This window comes from Anopheles stephensi, chromosome 2 (assembly GCF_013141755.1).
Source record: "Anopheles stephensi strain Indian chromosome 2, UCI_ANSTEP_V1.0, whole genome shotgun sequence".
NCBI lineage: Eukaryota > Metazoa > Arthropoda > Insecta > Diptera > Culicidae > Anopheles > Anopheles stephensi.
Genome location: NC_050202.1, coordinates 84,727,341 through 84,742,521, shown reverse-complemented (window position 1 = coordinate 84,742,521; position 15,181 = coordinate 84,727,341). Strand labels below are relative to the sequence as shown.

The window sequence follows — 15,181 nt, the reverse complement described above, 5'->3', positions numbered from 1 at the left end:
GAATCATTGCTTACGAGGATTGTCAAACGGGGAGGGTAGTAAGGATATCATGGCATGGACGTGTGAGACGATTTCGAAGCAGTCCATTCGATGGAGGGTGGAGCTGTGGAGATGCTTTCTGGCATCAGATTTGGAATGGCGCATAATTCAACACCTGATTGACAGTGGTTTGATTTCGCTTTCTTATGCATACCGCGTTCGATCAGGTTCCATGTAATGTGTACCATTAGCTGGGAGGATAATGCTGTGTAGGATTGTGTCGGTGGTTTCGATTCTCGGTGCGTTCATTTCGCGCGATTGTATTGTTACAAAAGACAGATAAGCTGCTCGCTAGGAAAGTTTGTAGCGCGTATTACATACATTTAGGCGTTTACATGGGGATGTTTGATATGGTAGGAGCGTTGATTTTACTACTAATATCCTATTAATAATAGTTCAGAATTATTTATACATGATTTAAGAGGTACAAAATCAGGCATTTCTCTATTAAAAAAAAAAAACAGAACAAACAGAGCATTTTTAAAAACGTCAATATTTTATTCTGTTCTCTGTTACAAAAATAAATTAAAAATATTACCTAAAATGTTTTTGATGAAGATTTGGTTCATCTTGGTAGAATTTCTACAAAGAAAAAGCAGCTACTTATATTCTTTTCAATACCATTTTGTGAGACTAGAGATTGCATACTTTTAGGCGCAACCAAATACAGGGTTTGGATCCGTGAAATGGACTTGTAGAATCATTTATGGGAATGCAGCTCCTTCGGATGGTTTTTGAAGTTTCAATACAGAAATGCTGTTGATATTTTCTATATTTGATTGATTTCAGGGTTGCGGGTAAGATTAGATTTGCTGCTTTTATATTTTAGTAAAAAATTTTGCAATTTTAACAACAAAACATAAATCGAAGTTATTAATTTTGCTTTGATTATTTTCTCTCCGCAGCAATCATTTACATGAAGATCAATATTCGAGCTAGAATCTTGCTGTGATATGGTTGGGTTTGCAACATCGACTAGTTGCAGAGGTATTAGACCGAGGGAGTGTTCCACCTGAGATTAATTGATACGGTCTCCTCGCCCCCGAACAACGCATTTGAATCTCTTAAAATGCACTTTATCACAACATGAACAAGTTATAAAAACATGTCTTCGCATCACGCATATCAGGAGCCGGAACCGAGAGCACCATACAACCTGTTACAAATTCTGTACTAAAGTCACCTGTCAACTCTCTAGGTATTGGACTAGCAGCCTACACTGATACCAAGAATTTCGCTTCCCAAAAGCAACCTGTTGCCGCAAACGAGCGCTGTCATTTTGCTGGAAAATGGTTAAGTCGACGAAGCGTTGCAGATTTCACTGGGAACACCTTTCCGCGGGGAAGGGTTGATGTGAAAACTTTGCCACACTGGTGATGATTTACTTTCACGCAGTTCTCTCAAAAATATCGAACAGAACGGGCTCACTCAGCGAGGTGTCACGGGAGAAAAAAAGGTTGGAGTACATTACGTGAAAGGACGCCTTTTTAGGGACGTGAAGCGTAATTCATGTCTGCGATTAACAAAGGTGGTACAATGGGCCGCGGGAGTGCGGGTAAACGGTACCAGCTGTTAAGAGTATTTACTTTTCAACAAAAAAAGGAAGACAATCTTCCGGATGCTAGCTGCGGTACGAGCAGAGTCGCTTAGTAGACGTCCGAGCGTACTACGTTCGAAGGAGTAATCTTCCACCGAACCGCCCGGAATGTTGTGTTATATATTTTCGACCAAATCGGATCTTCTGTTTCGCTACACCCGTCTTCTTCTGCCACCGGAAGCTTATTGTGGTGGATGGCACAGAAAGAAAGAACAAAACGCCGAAATACAACACGCGATTGTAACGCAGCAACCTGTTGAGCCGGCTTAGCCCGAAGAAAACAAACGTTGTTCGGCATTGTCTCCTGGGAGCAGCAGATGAGTTTGACGGTGAAGTTGCTCGGCCCCGTTCCCAAGCCTTGCCGAGCCAACGAGCCTGGGTAGGTCTGGGGAGCGATAAGAAAGCGGGTTAAACGTAGCAAAACGGATGACAAATTGTACCGGCCGTCGGTGAGACGTGAGCAGCACGTTAAGAAGTAGTCGGGCAGCGGCATCGTGTGGAACAGGTGTGTCAAACGATATCATCATCGGCGTGGTGCGTGGGCAGGAATCGGAGTAGAAAAATCCTCGCTCCCGCTGTCATAATTGATAGCTCGCTGTGTGATTCGAAAGCGACTGTGGCAGTGCTGATGGAAAGGAATGCTGACATTTGAAGTCAAAATTGGTAGCGAAACAAGCGTACGGACTGGAGCTACTTATCGATATTAAATGTACAGATGAACCGCTGGAATGCACACTAGAATCGATGATGCGGACCTCGATCGATTGCCTAACGCCAGGCTTTAAGACACCCAAAGCCTAGCTCTATTAACATCGAGCGGCTAAATCTCGGCACAAAAATCGAGTCAATTTAATTCTCCAAACATGTTGCTCCATCCATCTCTCGTAGGATGTAAACGTGTGTGACTATTTTTAGATAGTATCTCCGTTAGCTACGCAGCACAGCTCGGCTCGGTCGGTCGGTAGTGTCGCTTGATAACAGCAAACGAATCTAATACAAAGGCCCGCTTACTCACCTGCCAGTGGCGCTCGTCTCGCCGATATTTGTTGGGGGCTCGTTGCAATATTAAATGCTCACGCAAAATTTCGACCAAAACCCTCCGATAGAGATGAGAGAGCTATCTCCCTTTCTCTTTCATCCCTTGGAAACCTCTTTAAGGACACGATGTGCTGAGTTTCATCGACTCTCGTCGATCGACGAACCCGAACAGGTTTCGCTCTCTCGCTCTTTCCCATGAAATGTTTCCCTCTCTCGCTCTCACCGCGTTCCATTTTGTAGTAGCGGTTTCCATGGCGTAAAAGCTTCTCTCGCCATGCAACAGGCAGCCGTTCCTGTTGCGTGCCAAAGCTCCGAAGCGGGTGTTATCAGCCAGCAAGCTCGGCAGGTTCGCCCGTGGCAGGTTCAGTCGTGCATCAACCGTCGGGCCGGAATCGCGTGCCGGACCGTGTGCGTGTAGTATCGCTTGAACGTCGGGCCCCTTGCAACCATTACTCAGCAAGCATCGCAGGCGCGCTCGGTGTTCGGCGCAACGCTTGCCTGGGCAGGGATTGCAGGGCTGCATCCTTGGTGCAACCGGTGGTCGTGATGGGCTGCACACTGCTGCACAGTTGACGGGCAGATGCACGCGCGAAACCATCGATCACACGGCACCTGTGCAGCTGCTGCCGGACTGCTACCAATACTACAACCACCATTACAGGGTCATCAACTAGAACCGAGGGGTCCAAAAATAGTTTGTTAGCGCCTAGTGCTAGTTTCCACGGTGAACGGCTGCGAGGAAGTGCTGTTTTTGTTTTCCTCCTTTTCGCGTGAAGGCCGATGGTGCTTTGTTTGAGTAAATTGAAGTTCGGCAAACGAGCCCGTTCCCATTTAACGCCAGTTTGAATTGTGAACCGATTTTGGAGTAGCAGTGGTTTTCAATCACGGAACCTAATCAACTTGGAGTGCAATCGTGCAGGATAGTGGCCAAGCTTACAAAACCCCTGTGGCTGTCGCGAAAGGCGTCTGCTGGGAGAAGGTGCAATCGAGATTTAAATGATAACGTGTCACTCAGAACGTGTGCTCTGGTGGTGTTTGTTAGTGTGTGTGTGTGTGTGTGAGTAAATGTGCATATATCTCTGTGCAAAGTTAATGCAGTGTCCTTCTGCGTGGCCAGGTCCGGAGCTCCTGGCTTAGGTGTGCAGCATATATGCGTTTCAATAGAGCGTGAGCCTGTGTGTGAGTGTGTGTATGTGCTTGTGGTGTAGTGTTTTAAGCCATCTCAATGTGATAAAAAACCACGAAAGGGGGGTAGGAATATATTCAAACCCGTGTTCTGCTGTCGCTTCGGTGGATGGAAACGACTTCCAGAGTCGCATGCATTCTACGCTTCATCTTCGCCTGATGAGTTCTGTTAGGCACCTGGTTGGGATGGAACTAAATGTCTGTGATATCTTGTTTTTACATCGTGTTTCGCGTGTCTCTGTATATGCCTGTGTCTAGTCGTTTGTAAGTGTTTGTGTATGTGTGCTCGAGTATGCATAAGACCCGTTCGGAAATTCTTTAAAAGCACGCCGTAATAGGTGTCCTAGATCTTGCTTTTCTTTTTTTGGAAGAAATATACAACTTGGAAGGTGTTTTGCTACGCCAGAACTTCGATTCGTGTCTAGTGCTCCTGTTGAATGTAGCTACAAGAAGGCGAAGAAACATTCGCCCATAATTTAGAGAGGTACGTGACACGAACTATAAATAAAGCGTGTGTCCGAAAAGCCTGCCCTTCCTGCAGTGGAGGTTGGATCCTCGCAACAGCAAAAAGAAATTGAATCTGGTGCGCGTTTTGACGACGGTTCGGACCAAACCTCAGAATCCACACGCGCGCAACCGTAAAAAAAGGGAAAATAAGGGATCTTTCCTTAGATTGACAAATTGGAATCGAGCGAGCAGACCGTTTGATAATTTGCATTTTTCGAGCTAGGGAAGAATTCTTGGGCGCTCCCAAGAATCCTCCTGCCTGTTCTGACCGGATTTTGGACATTATGGATGCATACCGTCCAGCGAAAATATTATCGAAACCGTGATTTATCCCGCTGGTGTCGTGATCCGTGCCCCGTGGAAGGCCAAAGCAACAAACAAACAAGGGATGACGTCCCCGAAACTTGCTCGTGCGGAAAAGAATCGGTGGCAGTGATCGATAGTGGAAGCAGTGGAGAAAGCCAAAGGGTCCTTTCCAGGGCGAGGAAAGAGAATAGACACTGTGGGCAGCAGCAGCAGGAAGCTAAGGTGCAGTCACGAGCCTCCAAAGGCGGGACGGGCGCTTGCCTGCCGAAAAATCATCATCGTCTAACAAACCGGTGTGAAGATCGGTGTGAAGCGGCAACCCATTCCCGGGTGAAAGGATTCGCAAATTTAACCTTTTTCCTCCGGTGCCACGTCCACTTTTAGCACCCAAACACACACGCGCACACACGTAGGCATACCACTTAGGAGGGCCGCGTGCTCATCGAACGTGGCGAGGCGAGATCTCAGATGGATTACCAAGATGGCGTGCCGGCCCACCGGATCGGGTTGTTAGCGGGTACGTATTTCGCCATTTTCACCTCATCCTCACGGACATCTCCTTCCCCCCCCCCCCCTCCTGTCCTCCCCATTATCCCACTGGAGATTGGAAGAATTATTTATACATCTGTTGTGCGTTTCTGTAGATGTCTCTGGAGGCTTATATATTCTGCCAGGTGAAATATGAGCCAAGCGCGTCGGTTGCGTAGAATCTGCTTGATTGATGGCAATCAGTCATCGCGTGTTGGCGGTGTTTCGCAGTATCGTGTTCGATAAGCATTCTACATTAGGACGGGGTTTTAAAATTAGCTTTCCAGCAAATGAATTGATGCCGTCGCTGGCAATAATCTAGCGCTCTGCGTATCAAGTAATGGAGAATCCAACTTTTAAAATAAATTCTTCTACCAGCAAGCTACTCTGATCTTGGCTATCTTACTGAGGTTTCCCTCTCTCTCTCTCTCTCTCTCTCTCTCTCTCCTTCTCCCGCTCTCGTTAGTCGCTAGTCCGATTGAAAACTTTTATCTGCCTCCATTTTGTTTTCTCCTTCTTGTTGTTGGTGCTCACAGCCGGAAATATGATCCATCTACTTTCGCGAGAAACAAAACGGCGGCACGATAAAAATCAGGGACACTGTAATGCTGCGATGAACAAAAACCAGCAAAAGGCCTCCCCACATCACCCAACGATCTCACTGTCACCGATCTTTTTGCCGTGTTTTTCCCCTCGGAATGGAAAACCCCGTCGTTACGGAAACCCTTGGTGGATTTCGGAAATGGAAAATAGCTTTGCACGGCGAATGCTTCCTGCCTTAACAGCCTTAACCTCAAGAAGCCATCGAAAAGGGTTTCCAACACCAACCAACCGCCGGGTTTTTTTTTGCTGGGTTGGTGCCAAAAGTTTCCCTTAAAGTGGGACGAGGATCGAGCGTACACCGCCAGCCGAAAGCAGACTGTGATTAGTAGGAATTGTTTTGCCTTACTTTCTGGTTCAATAACTTTTCTGGCTAATACAATAACGATTCTACGGGAAATTGAGAATAGAACCAGAATCGTTTCCATGGTGTGCAATTGTGTTCCGGGTGACAGTCATCGGCATCACCGGGAGCATCGCCATCAAAGCGAAAGGGCCGTTTTTATTGTTGCGTAAATAACCTTTTTGATTAGGTTGTTTGTCGATTTTGGCAAAGAGATTAAGCGCTGTGGGTAGAGTGAATTGATAAAAGAAACGCTTTTCTAAAGGGTTATTTTGACGGGAGGGAGCATAATCAGTGGGGAGTGTCTAACGCCTGAAAGTATGCAATTATTTTTTTCCCTGCGCAAGCAAATCATTTAAAGGACCGTTTTACAGGCATGGGCTTTTTATTTGGGAGAATTTGGGAGGATTAATATTAATTAAAATAAGTAGTATGAATTTAATTAAGTATTGCATAAAAGCTTCTCTCCTACTGCATTTACCTTAAGTATTTTTTGTCTTAAAAATTTTATTATTTTAATTACAATAATAAACTAAAGTTTATTCAATTCTTTTTTCCTAAGGAATATGCTTGTACGTTGATTTTTCTTTCGAAATTTTCAAGAGTACTGTAAAAGAATCAAATAAATTATCAAGTACGCATTTCTGTCCATCAAATTGCATACTTTCAGGCGCTAATGATCATAACGGTTCGAGGAGCAATTTTTGACGCATTATAGTCCTGGCGTAAACATAATTCTTCTCCTATTGCTACACTCCTGCTGCTGCTCGTGCCGATTTCATCCCCTTTCATCACCTTTCAATGCACTTTTCCGGAATAGACTTATACCTTTAATCGTTTTTCTTTCAAAGAACGATCGTGACAGGATACGTACCGAAAATGAAAGAGAGAGAGAGTGAAAAGAAAAGGGAAAATCCCAGCTTCCCAGCTTACATTCGCACGAAACGAGGAAAGGATATTAAATTTTCACTGAACCGGAAACTAGTCTAGGCTAGGACTGCGTTAGAAGGATTCCGTTCGCTTTGTGACCAACCGGGGGTGGGGGTCGACCCTCCAGAACCCCCCCCCCCCTTTCCCCCCTTGGTGTACTTCCTACGAGCCATACTGTTGACCTCTTCACCGTGGAAGAAATATCAAACGGCTGGCGGTTGTGAAGCGCAAGTTTTGCTCCGTGGATCATAAAGCCCTCACCACGCTTACCGCTCCGGCCGGGAATTTTTTTTTCCTTGAGCCTCTGTCGCTTCTATTCATCTCAACTAACCGTGGGCAGCTCAAGATGGGACCCACCGCTCACTGACATATGGCGCGCTTTGGGTGGGTTAAAAACGGGTTCAGTCAGTCACAATGCTATTATTGATTGTAAAGTCGCTTTATTATTTAACACACTTTGTGTGAAGTGCGAAAACTTGACGAACTCTTGACTGGGCTTAAAGTTAGTGTGTGCGCCTTTCTATATCACAGTCTGATTATTAAAATTCATTCAAAAGTTTTCTTCCCACAAGGGACACATAAAGCCCTTGTACCGTGCCGGTTATACTTTGCGCTGCTTGTGGGTGGGATGGGGTTTAAGGTGGGGTAATGAAGACGGAAGGATGTAAGTGTGGTGACCGGTGGAGGCCGACAGTGCAAACAGAATCTAATGGCCACAGAAATTCTCTTCAACCGCCCGTACGTACGTGTTTGTATACACACATATCATCCGCTCTTTGTTTCACAGTTCCCGTTTGCTGTAAAGTATTCATCGGATGCATTCAGGCGTGAATTGGCTTCGTGGGTAGGGGAAAGCAATGGGCGGGGAGACTGAAGAGTCAGTTCCAGCAATTGCCTGAAGCACCGGAAACGGAAAAGAATCCATACCGTTGCGCTTGGCTTAAGGATGCCAATGTTGCTGTCGGTGGTTTCACCAATGTTGCTGTCTGACGGTGGTTTCACTGCTGCTGTTTAGATTTTTATCCTACTTTAACGTCTACTTTGTATGAAGCGTCCGAAGATGCATAAGTTTTTGACGTTTTTTGCGGACTCGATAATGCCAACGATGTCGATGCATCCGTCGTCGAACGTGAGGGTAATTAAATTCCTTCGCAAATCAAACGGAGCTTGCCGGTTGGCAGAGCAACCCAAACAATGCATCTCAATGCTCGGCAGCTTCCATATTTCCCCAATGCTCGAGTAAGAGTTTCCACAACACCAAAAAAATGCTCTCCATTTTCCACATCGCAGCACTGGTTTCGCTTTGATGAAAAGTGCACAGCAAACAGGGAAAAAAGGTTCGCACAGTAAATAACAGGTTCTCTGATTGGATAGTGTCCGGTGCGCTGCAGCTTTTTTTTTCTCTGTTCGTCTACCTTAACCATTCGATATGCAATTTGATCAAAACTGGCCGAACCAGATGTTTTTTCCACGGGAGGGAAAAACTGCTTCAGATTCGTGATCATTTATCTTATCTGTGTTAGTTTTACAGTAAAACCACCGAGGCTTAGATGGGTTTTTGTTTCGTTCGTGGCGTGTGTTTTTACCTACATGTCGACCTAACAGCCATCATTCGGTGAGGACATTTGCCAATGCGTGTGTGTCGATTTTTTGTTGATGTTGGTCAATTTGTTGCTATGAAGTTTTCCACAGAACCAGCCAGACCTAGGGAATAGTTTTAGTAAACATAGCGATGGTGAGCGAAAAAGTTGCACATGCATTTTAATAGACGGGTACCGGGCCGTTCAGTTCGCTTCGCATGACGGTTGACGACGCTGGTTGGTGATGGTCGGATATGAATTTGTGTTCTGCACCACTCATCCGCTTACCACCGGTGTTTGTTGGTTGGTTTGGTAGATTACATGAAACAACAAATAGTGGAGAATTGCTTTTTTTGTTGGTTTTTTGACATTTGAATTGAGTCATTTCGCTGGAAGTTAGAAACAAACAAACACACTTTTTATGGTTAGAGTCGTAGAATGCTTTCATTTATTACGACGAATAACTTTTGTGGTATTGTTGTTTTGTTGGGTTGGTTTTTCAATTTTTAATTAAGAGTGTATTAAGTATCACTTTTTCATGCTGCACTGCTCTGCTACCGAAAGCTATCACTTTGTCACATCAACGAGGAAATGTTTAACTGTGTTGTTTGAATAAAATGAATTGAATGGGCAAATTGAATAAACGTAGGCGTAATTTTAAAATAGACTGCAACGAGAACAACACAGTGTTTTTTTTTCGATATATATTTGGAATTCAATACAACAGCAGTAGCTCTGTTACGCCTGAAAGCTATGCAAATTATTTTCCTAGTATCGTAGGAAGCACAGTAAGGCTGTGTTAGCTATGAAATAGGCTTCAAACACGAACCACTACCTACAGTTATATGAAGCGGCTGGGTCGGACAGCCTCGTAAGAAGACAGTGAGCCAGACATCGAACTGTTCGTTTTTGTCTGTAATATTTGATATCCCACCTATGCTGTGTATAACTTAATCACCAAAGCTTCAAAAAAGCAGCCGGTGTTGCTGGTTCCAATCAGATGGTAGCAATTAATTGTATAATAATCCTTGATTGTAGTTTTTAAAATAATTTTTACCAAAATTTTGGGTAAAAATGATCCGGAAAACTCGTTTAGTTTTTATACCTTGAAAAACACCTTACTAGATTGTTGTCTTGTTCGATGTCTTGTCTTGGTCTTGAGAGAGCACAGCTGATTCAACCAGTTTTGATATTTTCCAATTTGCAAAATACACTGTAGAGTTGAAAACGAGCTGTAAAAAAGCGTCAAACAGTGTTTACCAGCTGGTTGCATAACTTCAGGCGTAATTGTCAATTCAATCAAACCCACATATGAACGTATTTATTTTCCTCAGCAAAGTATTGTAAAAATCAGTATTATAAATAGCTTCATAAACGTTTTGTGCAACGGGTGCGTGTACAGACCACCATTACGTACATGTCACGTATCCATCAGCGAAGTAATATTTCATTATCATAACACGCGTGTGAAAAATCGATCGATATCGATAACGAGCTGCACCTAGTAACGGTGTTGATGCACCACTACCACCAATCACCGTGCACCCACACCAACAGCACCCAGTCGAACTGATTCATTAAAGCAATGGCGCACCGCCCGCTTACTACACCAGAGCGTACACAATTACATTAACTGTGGACTCCGATCATGTTTCGAAACGCGGCTGAGGTAAACCTGACAGAATGAGTTTGCTCGCTATCCGATTCAATGCCCGATTGTCGCAATGTCAACCACTAGCAACGATGACAACGACGATGATGTTGATGATGAGCAACGGTACCGACAGCACACACAATATACAGTACCTAGAACCTGTCCTTCCGGCGGCACTGATCCGATCGATCCAATAAATGCAGGTCAGTTGTGGACAATCTGTGCGTTCGCATACTGCAACTACAGCGAAATGTGGCCAAAACTGCAAGCAAAAACAATACCTTTTGAACTTTTCATTTCAATTTCCAGCGAACGGTAGCGGTGGCTTTTCCAGCAGAGGTTCAATTAACTCAGCGATTCGGGTGAAAAGTCTGGGAATTGTGTTGGGGTTGCATTGCGAACCCCAATCGGTGTTTGTATGGCACGACTGGAAAAAGTCAACCAATGCACAAAAACTGGCTTAAACGATTTGCAGAAAAAAAGCTCGTACAGAGTAGTTGGACAATTTGCTGCGTCTTATGGTACAAATACCTCGATCAACAACGAAACGCCATTTTGAACGCTTTCCCTCGAACTGTGTGCGTTATAGGGAAATGATTAAATTTATTGCTTCTCCTCCCGACGGGATGGTGCAAAATTTGTAAACCACCATAATCCGGTCCGCCGAAGCATAAGCAATCCTCTACCGCATTAACGCCCGAACGGATACGTCGTTGGTGGACCAGTGCGGCAAAACAAAAACAAAAATAAAGGTATTATTCCCGGAGGTTTTTTTCCCAGGCTCGCTGTCGATAATGTAAGCTGCTGGTGAAAAGTGTCAACCTAAACGTTGACGTGATGGAAATCGGAAAGGGGCCAGCGCGAAGTAAAACTTTCCGCTCCCACGGGAACTAAATGTGTCAGTTGAGAAAGGAAAACGCACTGCTTCCGTGCAGTGCCACTTTGAACAAAACTATTCACCGACGAGTGCTTTTGATTCCTTGAATATTGATTGCTTATTTGACGAAGAGGTTGCAGGAAGCGAAGATTAAATGGAATTTTGAATTAAAAATAGATTTCTAGAAAAATGAGATTTTTTCTGTATTGCGGATTGCATACCTTCAGGGGTATATACAGCATGAAATGATTTTAAAATCTAAAATTTTTGATCGTCTGTTACAATTTTATTTTCTTCTGTTTGATCTCCTTAAATACCTTTGTATCAGACATTTTCCCATCAAGCTTGCATTGCGAGTGTCAGCTTGGTGTAGCAAAAATTACTTTGAAATTTGATATAGTTCCTGTGTAAAAAGCTGTATCAAACTACTAAACTGCACATGCTCCATTGGAAAACGATTGGAAAAATCTTCATCCCAACCAACGAGCATGTGTGATCGGGCGTACAAAGCTACACACAAAAAGTCATGTTCATTCATGTCCGCCTTTGAACGTCACAGCTTCCCGGGTCCGATTGAAACAAAACACCAGCGACCAGGCTTACAAAGCGACCCCCACCTGCAGCGGGGACTCTACTGTATTTAATTACTTAATTTTCATTTGCCGCTTTTTTTTTACCCTCCACCTTTATGCCGCTATTCAATCGAGTCAAAACATTTACGAAACGGTCCGTTCGATTCGTTTAATCAAAATTGTGCTCTTTAAAAGCACTCGCTGCATCGTGATTCACCATCAAAGCCCCTAGATTCAATGGGAGGATTAGGTTTTTTTTCTCGCCGGCGTTCCATTTTCCCACAGCTTGCCGTGCTGTGTTGCGGTCCGATAGCAGAACCCCCGAGTGTCCTGAGCGAGCTGACCGGGACCGGGTTTGTTTTTAGTCGCTTTGCAATTCCATTCGTTGGGCGGTGGGACGGTAACATTCCGTTGCGTTCGAGGGTGTGCTTGCGTTGCGTTTAGTTGTGGTATTTTACCGAATGAAATTCAAGCAAGAAAGAAAAGACGAAAAGATACAAATATTTGGCCAATTTTCCCAGAAGGTTTCCGTAAGTAGTTTACATGATTTGCTTTTGGTTTTTGGAGAAAGCATATCGTCACTGTTGTAATGCCATCGTGCTCGGTGGATAGATTAAGCATAGAAAATTGCAAGCTTATTACAACGCACGCCCAAATCGGTCAGGATTCGAAGCAAATACGAAGCGATGTAAATAGCTCTGTTGCAGCTAACTAGCTCGTATTGTCGGTTTTGTGTGTTTCGGTCTGTTCTGAATCATGTACGACATGAGACACTGCCCGGTATCATCACGTCATCACACGACGGCACGGTCTGGGTGCTCTCCACCTCACCATGGAATGTGGTTTGAATAGAAATGCCGAAGAACGAATTTGGATTCCTGCACAAAGCAAACACAAGAAATGCGAGGTATCGTGTCCGGGCGCTTCCGTTTCCGATTTAGTTCGCTTTGCGCTGGACGTGCCGGGCAGAGATTGCGATGTGGTTGTGTGAAGCGTTCCAGGGCCAGGCAGTGAGTTGTGAGCTTTCGATTTGGACCGATCCCAAATCCCAGTGCTATCGACAATCGGATTGATAGGACCGATCGGTAATCAACGTTAGTCCCGGTGGGGAAATAATATGCGAGGAGCCGTGGAATACGTTTAACGGATATGTGGATTAAAGCTGATTGAACTGGTTGACGAGACGAATACAAACAAAGCTGCAGGAAATTCATTTTGTTTGTTTAATTACTGTTTTCAAATAGCTTTCATAATTTGAAGTTAAAACCCGTAATGTAATTTAAAAATGAAGCAGTTACCATGACAAATGACCCTTAGTGATTATCAACGCCTAAAAGTATGCAATATGCATTCAAACATAAAAAAATGTTGCTCCGATAGTAGCCAATTATAATGGATCGTTACCAGTGATTGCCTACCTTAAGGCGTTTTTAACGAGATAGACTAAGCGTAATTACTTAAATTCGATAAAAGTGAGCCTCATCAAGGCTCAATTAATTCTTGCTCGGAATGATTTCCGCTAAGTGCAATTAATATTTCATTTCCTTGCAAACATTTATAGCTCTTCTCGTAAAGCTTTAAACTAAATACCCGCGTGTGGGTCCATTAATTGACGAGCATTTTTCATTGGCCTATTCGCCTTCGACAGCTGATCATCGATTCGTGACCGTTCGTGAAGTGTTGCTGCGATGCGATACCTTAACAACAATTTTCTTGCTCCCTACACGCGTGCTGGCTTCTGGCCTACCTTCTACAAACACTTTGCTCCACTTGCTACGGGACGCCAACCGTTCCAAGCTGCGTTACATTAGGCAATTCCAAAATGGCCACAATTAGTTGTGCTCGCTCGCAGTGTACTAGGGCTTAGACAGGCTACAGCTTCCGTGTGAGCAAGGAAAGCAAGGGAAGGGAGAGGACATAAATTACTGTCGTAAATTTTCCCTGCTACCCAGGGAGTTTCTCGATGGGAGTGTGAGTGTGTGTGTGTGTGTGTGTGTGTGTGTGTGGCACGCTTTTCTCGCCACCTTCTATTGCCAAGGTCTGATGATGTGGAATTAGAACAAATTTATCCTTCCTTTTATCGGTATTCGGTTTTTGGGGCCCCAGACGCGGGCTGTTGGTATGTGTGTGTAAACGCGCTGTTCCATATTGACTGCAAGTGGCCATTGATGTTGATGTCAGACGCTGAAGTGCTTCGTAAATTGTGGAATGACACACTAAAGAGAGCAGGAGCAAAAAAGGAACTAGAAACGTTTACAATGCTCAGTCACGATACAGCTGCATTGTTACGTACGATTGTGTTTACCTTTAACTGTAGCAAGACTGTTTCGGAGAAATGTTGTCCATACGGAAAAAGTTTCGTCAGAAAAGTTGGTTAAAAATATGCTCTTCTACGAAACAACTTCCCATTGTACACTCGAAATTGACAATCGGATATTGAAATACAATAAATGTGTTCGCCAGCTCGGTAGAAGTTTACCGCCATTAACATAACAGCGGAGGTTTACAGCATCATTTTACGATTGAAAGTTTTCCCGCGGCCTCCACCCACAACCCGCATCTCCATTCTTACCACCCGGATGACTGCATAATGAGATTTAAAAATTATAATATCTCTTCAACACGAACAAAAAAGGGCTGATAGAGTTGGGGGCGAAAATCTAAATACATTCGAACAGTGTAAGCTTCCCACCGAGGACCAGATCCGATTTTCGGTTTCGGTCAGCAATCAATTGTGGAAACTTTCTGCAGAACTGTAGCTAGGGCTCTCCCACCTTTTTCCAGATGTTTGACCAATCGGTGGGGGGGAAAAAAGAGGAAGTTGGTTGAGTTTTATGGGTTGAGTGTAATGAGTTTTAATTTATTCTGGCATGCTTTGCATATTGCTGGTGCCGTTCGTCAGCAATATTAAGCCGGGTTCGGTCGTAATATCTGCCCTGCCAAAAACGATCGTCAATGAGTTTAAATCGTCCAGCTTAACAAGTCATCCATCGCGAAAACAGTCAGGCGAGGTGCTGTCACGTTTCGGCACCATCTGGCCGTCCGGATGGATGGCGTGGAAAAATTAATTCAACGGTCGGAAATGTGACTTACCACCGCTGGTCGGTACAGCCCGGTCAGTCCGAGTGCTAGTAGTCGAATGCTGATGGTAAAAATAATCTCTTTATGGCACCGTTACGCGCGATGGCCGAAAATCCGACAGCCAAACGTAATCCGCCCCGAATGACGATAGATGGGATGGATGCGTAAATCGGGTCTTTAGCAAGCATTTCCCGGGATGAGCATAAGCAAACACACACATTCTGGAAGTCGGCGAGACAAGAAAAACAAGGCGGGAAAAGACTGGCAAATAGTCCTGAAGGATGATTTTTGGTAGGCAAGTCCTCCTCCTGTTGGTAGCTTGGTGACTACGATCTCTGGCGGGA

The 15,181-nt window shown here is 44.4% G+C and overlaps 1 protein-coding gene across 18 annotated transcripts in view; it reads left to right on the top strand.

Annotated features, from left to right (window-relative positions):
• Nucleotides 1–3,057: 3,057 nt before the first annotated feature.
• Nucleotides 3,058–15,181, top strand: part of LOC118504855 (voltage-dependent calcium channel type A subunit alpha-1-like) — an 83,792-nt gene continuing 71,668 nt past the window's right edge. For all 18 annotated transcript variants that reach the window (XR_004905354.1, XM_036039890.1, XM_036039875.1 and 15 more), the window contains exon 1: nt 3,058–5,189. The gene's annotated coding sequence lies outside the window, so the exon portion shown is untranslated. The remainder of the gene's footprint in view (nt 5,190–15,181) is intronic.